Here is a 7,563-nt window from a genome sequence, read left to right on the forward strand (position 1 = left end):
GGACGAGCATTGTCCTCTTGAAAAAATGGCACCATGATACTGTCGCATGAGACATGAAGACGCAGGATGTCCGTGACGTACCGTTGTGCCATCAGAGTTCCTTCAATCACTACCAGCCGTGACCTGAAGTCATACCCAATGGCTCCCCACACCATGATGCCAGGAGTAACACTGCTGTGTCTCTCCAAAACATTGGAAGAATGGGACCTCTTCGCAGATCGCCGCCGATGATCATCCGGGTTAGTGCAGAACCTCGATTCATCGCAGAACACAATAGCATGCTATTCATCATTAGTCCATGTTTCCCGGTCATGTCACAACTCCAAACACAGGTGTTTGTGTAGTGCTGTTAACGAAAGCCTACGCATGGGACGGTAATTCCCTTGTCCAGCTGCTGTTAGTCTCCGACCATTGGTGCGCGATGACACAGAATGTTGTACGGAGTCCATTACTTGTTCTCAGATGGCAGGCGCAGATGCGAAGGGGTTACGATGTGCTTGGTGAATAATACGGTGGTCAGACGTGGTTGACCGGAACCTTGACGATGAGTATGCCTGCCCTCACGTTCCCATGCAGTCCAACATCGGCCCACTGTCATATCCGAAAGACCCACAAACCTGGACATTGCACGATTCGATCAGCCGGCCAAATGGAGACCCACAATGAGGTCCCTTTGAATCTCTGTCAGGTGTTAATAACGCGTACAAGTATGCGGCATCTCCGTGTCCTTACATAATCTAACAGGCTTGGTAACAACACTAAACACGAACAATACTAATGCATTCTGGTGGCCGCTTACCTATCACATAGAATTGCAACTCGAGTCATTTACATACCAGCCAATGGTGTGTATGTGTACGCAAGAATTCTTATGTTTCTTATTCATCTCATATCGCAAGTAACTTACCACGCCTTTACTCAGTACAGATTCCAAACTTAAAGTGTTCAGACGCAAAATGTACAGAACCAATAAGTTTAAGACCCACAAGTTGTAGGATAGATGTGATATCGCCATCGTTTGGCTTTTTCCTCGAAGATAAACCGCAGCAAAGGTCGGCAGTCCTGGAGATGGTGTTCTGTGGTTTCCATTTTTCACACCAGGAAAATACTGAGGCTGTACTTTAATTAAGGCCACGGCCGCTTCCTTCCTACTCCTAGCCCTTTCCTATCCCATCGTCGCCATAAGACCTGTCTGTATCAGTGCGACGTAAAGCAACTTGTAAAAGAAAGAAGTTTGATTTTGAATTGGCTGCTTGCGATCTGGAAACCCCAAGTGATCCAGCCGTGCAGCCTCGCGTCCATTGCCTTTCGCGCGACCATATGTAAAAGTCATATCTGCCTGCTCACGAAATGAATATCCTGCCATGGTTAAACGACTGTAACTGTAGTAGCTGTTCACGATACACACAAGTGTCAGACGCACTAATAACCACAGCTATGCACAACGGACAACTGACACAAACAGTCCTCATGTAAACACAGCGCCACTTACCATACAAAGTGTGAATCAAAAGACTGACATGTCGATAGTAGTAGGCATAGCGTATGGCTCCAAAAGTTTAGGAGTTGTTTCGATAGAGGGCCACAATATAGCCCTCATACTTTGTTTTTCGCCGCGGCTGCAATTTACGCTTTGCTGGTTGTTTGCCTGCTAGTGGGGCCGCAATGCACGTGAGATCGTTATGTGATAGTAGGAAAGGAGAAAGTGAAACCCGGTGCCGGCACATAACCTACTCGTGTCGAATAGCACCAAAGGGTCTGTTCAAGGCTTAACATCTCCATCCGATGAATGAATCACCATTAACAGCGTAATAATAATAATAATAATAATAATAATAATAATAATAATAATGGCGTGTGGCCTACGGAGAGGCCTGGTGCAGGTCTTTTGATATGACTCCCGTAGGCGACCTGCGCGTCGTGATGAGGACGAAATGATGATGAAGACGACACATACACCCAGCCCCCGTGCCAGCGAAATTAACCAATTAAGGTTAAAATTCCCGACCCTGCCGGGAATCGAACCCGGGACCTCTGTGACCAAAGGCCAGCACGCTAACCATTTAGCCATGGAGCCGGACAAATGAATGATGAAGACGACACGTACACCCAGTCCCCTTTTCAGGGGGAATTAACCCATTATGGTTAAAAATTCCCGACCCTACCGGGAATCGAACCCGGGACCCCTGTGACCAAAGGCCAGCACGCTAACCATTTAGCCATGGAGCCGGACATCATATGCCCTCACTTCATATGAACATTGCAGAGAGGTCTGGAATTGAATCTAGGCTTGTGGCACACAATCTAGTGATTAACAATTGCATACCACCACCTCTCCTACCCTGCCGGCCAACATTCTGATGGTGACAATTATTATTATTATTATTATTATTATTATTATTATTATTATTATTATTATTATTATTATTATTATTATTATTATTATTATTATTATTATTATTTTCAAGGCTACCGGCATCGCGGTTCAGATCTACCATCTCCCGAATGCAACATAACTGCTACACGGTGCAACCAGCTCGTTCGGTACCGGGTGTTTGTGTTCGTCTTAACACAACGCACCACACTATCAACCACCAATAGAGAACACATTCCTTCTCTTACGGCCGGTGCGAGGAAAGGCAACCGGCTGTAAAACCAGGCTTAGGCTAATCCATACGAAGTGCCGATCTCAGGTAATTCGGAAAAGTCTAATAACAAGAAGAAGAAGAAGAAGAAGAAACATGCATCAACCCGCCGCCTCATTGAGTCCCGGTAAAACATGCAGGGAGCCTTCGTGCTAGAGACGGGTTGTGACAAGGATTTCTACAGTAGTCACCACTCCGAATTGCTCTGCTCCGGGAAAGTTACTGTGACGAGAACCTGTGACTTTGTCACAGTTCTGATTTTACTTAAAGTTGTTCCGCGTTCGCAAACACCTAGTTGTATACACGTATTTCAATCGACTAATGTGGACGAAACTAAGAGAAGACGGTGAAATATGAAATAAATCTGTAAAATATGATATGTTCACAGGTTAGATATTAAAAGCTTGAACGTATTTATTTATAGACTCTGCATAATATAAACTATACATGGATGGGTTGTAGGCTACATCGAAATTTTATGTAGAATGATTTGATGTTCATATTATACAGGGGTTATTCACCTAACATGTTACACGGAAATAACTTCTAAACCATTAAATATATGGGCATTCTCTTTTTATATTCGTAAATGTTACCCAGGAACTTGTAAAATAACGTGCTACTTAGTCTTATGGGGTGATTAATAACCGAGATATTGATACTAAGTCCGTATTTTTAAATGGAACGGCACAAATTCATACAGCTGGCCTAAAAGTTCACCTGCGTAAAAGTTCAAATATGTATTTTCAAAATCGGACAGTTACTTTTTGAGATATCAATAAAGACCGCATTTGGGCTTTAGCGTGCCGCATCAGACGGCATGTAATTGGCACGCAAACTGCTTCCTGGCGTTGATTTCAGCCACAGAATAGATACCAGGCATGTACTGTAAATATACCGTAACATACCCTGTGTGTGCAACGTTATTGTATGACTGGCAAACAAACAACGGGGAAGGGAGATTAAAGTTGTTTTGTTTTGTTTAGACATCCATGTGTAATAGGTTGCGCTCAGTGTAGCGTCTTTTCCCACGGATGAGAATGGGAAGGATTTGGAAAGGACGTCGGTCATGGCCTATCCCTAAGGTGCCTATCCGGCATTTGCCTGGTGTTGAACATGGGGCACCATGTAAATCACTTTCAGATTGGGAGAGGCAGGACTCGAACCAGCGCTCTCCCGAACGCACGCTACTACAATCGCGCTTGAGCTCCGCGGAGATTAATGCCTGTAAAATCAATAAATAATAGTGTTGCTGCCATCTCACCACGATCAACTCTGAACATCCCACATATAAGTCGAGCCGTTTGTCTCCTAACGTCTAATAACCTATCCCGACCCAAATAATCCAGCATTGGTAACACTGCTCCTTCGCCTGAAACGGCGCGCTTTGTACTACACACACACCCAAGCAAACGGGGCTACATGACCACGCTGTCAAAGCCCGGAAATGAAATAACTAACAGCCACTCTTCTCCGCAGCCTGTCGCCGCGGTGGTCCGGATTCAATTCCTGGCTCTGATAAGCAATTTAATTCTGGTTGGAGGGCTCGAACGGGGTACACTCAGCCTCGTGAGGCAAACGGAGAAGAGGTGGACCCGGTACCCATCTCAGCTATTCTGGAAGAGTTTCCGTGGTTTCGCACCGCTACTCCAGGCAAATGTCGGGATAGTTTCTTACTTACGACAACGGCCACCTCCGTCCCAATTCCTCACCTGAATTACAAATACAGTACACTACTACAGACACCACAATAACACAGGTTATCAGACACATTCTAAGAGACATACAGTACACACGCTGCAATTGTGCATTGCCGTTGACGGTCAACATTTCGAGCACATAATTAAGTAGACACATTGTGTATGCGGATCACTGGCACGCACGTTTTCAAACATCACCTACCTCGTATCTTTATTGTTGTGATAATTCATCCTCCGGTCAAAGAACGATTGGCCACGAGTGCTTTTGCCACGTGAAGTACTGAACTCGTTGCCAACACGGTCTTTACGTACAAAATGTCCGCCTCGTAACAATTACACTGAAGAGACGTTGTTATGTTCCCGTGCCTACGCTCTTAGGATCATTTCCAATGAAGTCTACCTCAGACATTATTCGTTTGCTTTTCTAGAAGGAGCTCTTCCGGTGTTTTGTGTTATGTTTATGTACTGTACACTAAAAACAGTGCCAATTATGGCTTTCGTTATGTTCCTTTCAAGGCAAAGTACTTATTTTATTCCTTTTAAACACATCAACCCTCTCTGTTCAATCATGAGTTCGCCTGTCACACACACTTTGCAAACCCATCACATGTGTACGAGGTGCTTACATGCCTGGTATCCATTCTGTGGCTGAACTCACTCCCGGGAAACTACTTGCGCGTCAGTATGTCCTTGCCCGACTTCACGCCGTCTAATGCGGCATACAAAACCGCGCTTGCTGTTCTAATTTATATCTCAAAAAGTAATTGTCCGATTTTGAAAATACTTACATATTTGAACTTGTACACAGTTGAATTTTTAGGCCAGCTGTATGAATTTGTGCCGTTCCATTTAAAAATATGGAGTTAATATCAATATCTCGGTTATTAAAATCACCCCCATGAGACTAAATCTCACGTTATTTTACAATACCTTGGGTACCATTTACGAATATGAAAACAGAATGCCGATATCTTTAATGGTTTAGAAGTTATTTTCGTGTAACGTGTTAGGTGAATAACCCTGTACAATTATATTAGTATACTAGCAAGATACCCGTGCTTCGCTACGGTATTATACTTAAATGTATAATTGAATGCTTATCGTTTTATATATAACCCGCCAATATTCGCGATCTGACTCGTTTTCTGAGAGATCCCGCCAAAATTCGCGATCTGACTCGTTTTCTGACGACGGTCCACAACATTATTATTATTATTATTATTATTATTATTATTATTATTATTATTATTATTATTATTGATGTTCTTGACCCCACAGCAAGATGCAAGACCTCTACTTGGCGGTAAATTACATCCGCTGCCATTGTCGTTGATGACAGTATGACCCGCACCATTGTCGCCCGTAGGCAAGTGTGCAGGGCTTCTGGCGATACGAATGACATACTTCCGTGCATTATTGACCTTATTATAGAGGCGAACAATTGCATGGTCAATCTTATACCTATCGTTTATTTCAAATGCGTCTAAGTTTTTATTTATATGCCAGAAGAATCTATTGTAATCTAAGAAGGCTCTCCAAAAGAAAAAATGGCTCTTGAAAACGAACCCAGGAAAGATTAAAAATGATCGGTTTATGATCAGAATAAGTACATTGAAAATCCACAGCCTATTTCCAGTCATTCAGCCGGGTCGGGAATGGAATGAATAAGCCCCCAGCTAGCGGTGAGGATAGGAATTGTGCCGGCTGCCGAAGCCTGTCGCACTCCTCTGGGGCAATGATTAATGAATGACAAATGAAATTAAATGATATTGGAGAGTGTTGCTGGAATGAAAGATGACGGGGAAAACCGGAGTACCCGGAGAAAAATCTGTCCCGCCTCTGCTTTGTCCAGCACAAATCTCACATGGAGTGACCAGGATTTGAACCACCAAACCCAGCGGTGAGAGGCCAGCGCGCTGCCGCCTGAGCCACGGAGGCTCCTTATAAGTACATTAGGAACAGTAAAATCAATTGGTCTCACCTCCGTTTTCACCCCACCGCAGTTAACTTGATTTACCCCCCCCCCCCCCGCCAAAAAAGAAGGCGTGTTTCTTTATGTTTAAAGGAGATTCCAAATACCAATGTTCACGTGTGTTACCTTCAGTTTTGAGATATAAGTATTCCCATAAAAATAATTAACTTTTTTCACTTACTTTCACATTCCCCTCCCCCCTCTTAGGTGAATTTTCCGGCAATAAATATTTGTTTCCGTAATAGGAAAGTATCTTCTAAATACCGATTATCTTCAGTTTTTGAGATATGTGTCCTCATCAAACGAATTCAACTCCTTTTCACATCCGCCCCAAAGATGATTCACCGCCCTCCCCCCCAAAACGCGTCATTTTATTTTTAAAGAAGATCTAAATATCAAATTTAAACGTCTGTAACAACTTTAGTTTTTATTAGATGTAAGTATCCTCATACAATTCATTCAATTAATTGTTCAATTTTTCAACCCCCCCCCCCTACCCTTCATTGTATTTTCCGAGAATACCTGTTTCTTTACTTTAACAGGAGATTCCAAATACCAGTTTTTATGTCTGTAACATTTTACGTTTCTGAGATATACTGTAGATGTAGTCTTTCTAAAAATAAACCCCAATTTGTCACTCCTGTTTCTTCACAGTTTTCACCCCTCCTATAGGGATTTACAGAAAACAAAAAATACGTGTTCTTTTATTTTTAAAGGAGATTCTAAATACCAATTTTTACATCTATAACTTTTGAAGTTTTGAGATATAGATACACTCATTTTTAAAATACACCCCCCTTTCACTCCCCCCCCCCCCACATTGGATTTTCTAAAAACAAAAAATACATGTTTCTTTATTTATAAAGGAGATCCCAAATACCGATTTTCAGGTCTGTAACATATTAAGTTTCTGAGATATAAGGATCCTTATTAAAGGCATTCAACCATTTTTCACCCCTTTTCACCTCTCCTATTGGGATTTTCCGAAAACAAAAAATACGTGTTTCTTTATTTTGAAAGGAGATTCTAAGTACCAATTTTTACATCACTCATTTTAAAAATTCGCCCCCCTTTCAACCCTGCACTATTTGGATTTTCCAAAAACAAAAAGTACGTGTTTCTTTAAAGGAGATCCCAAATACCTTTTTTGAGGTCTGTAATGTCTTCAGTTTCTGAGATATAAGTATCCACATTAAAGGCATTCAACCCATTTTTCACTCCTTTTCACCCCCTGCTATTGGGATTT

This window comes from Anabrus simplex, chromosome 3 (assembly GCF_040414725.1).
Source record: "Anabrus simplex isolate iqAnaSimp1 chromosome 3, ASM4041472v1, whole genome shotgun sequence".
Classification (NCBI taxonomy): domain Eukaryota; kingdom Metazoa; phylum Arthropoda; class Insecta; order Orthoptera; family Tettigoniidae; genus Anabrus; species Anabrus simplex.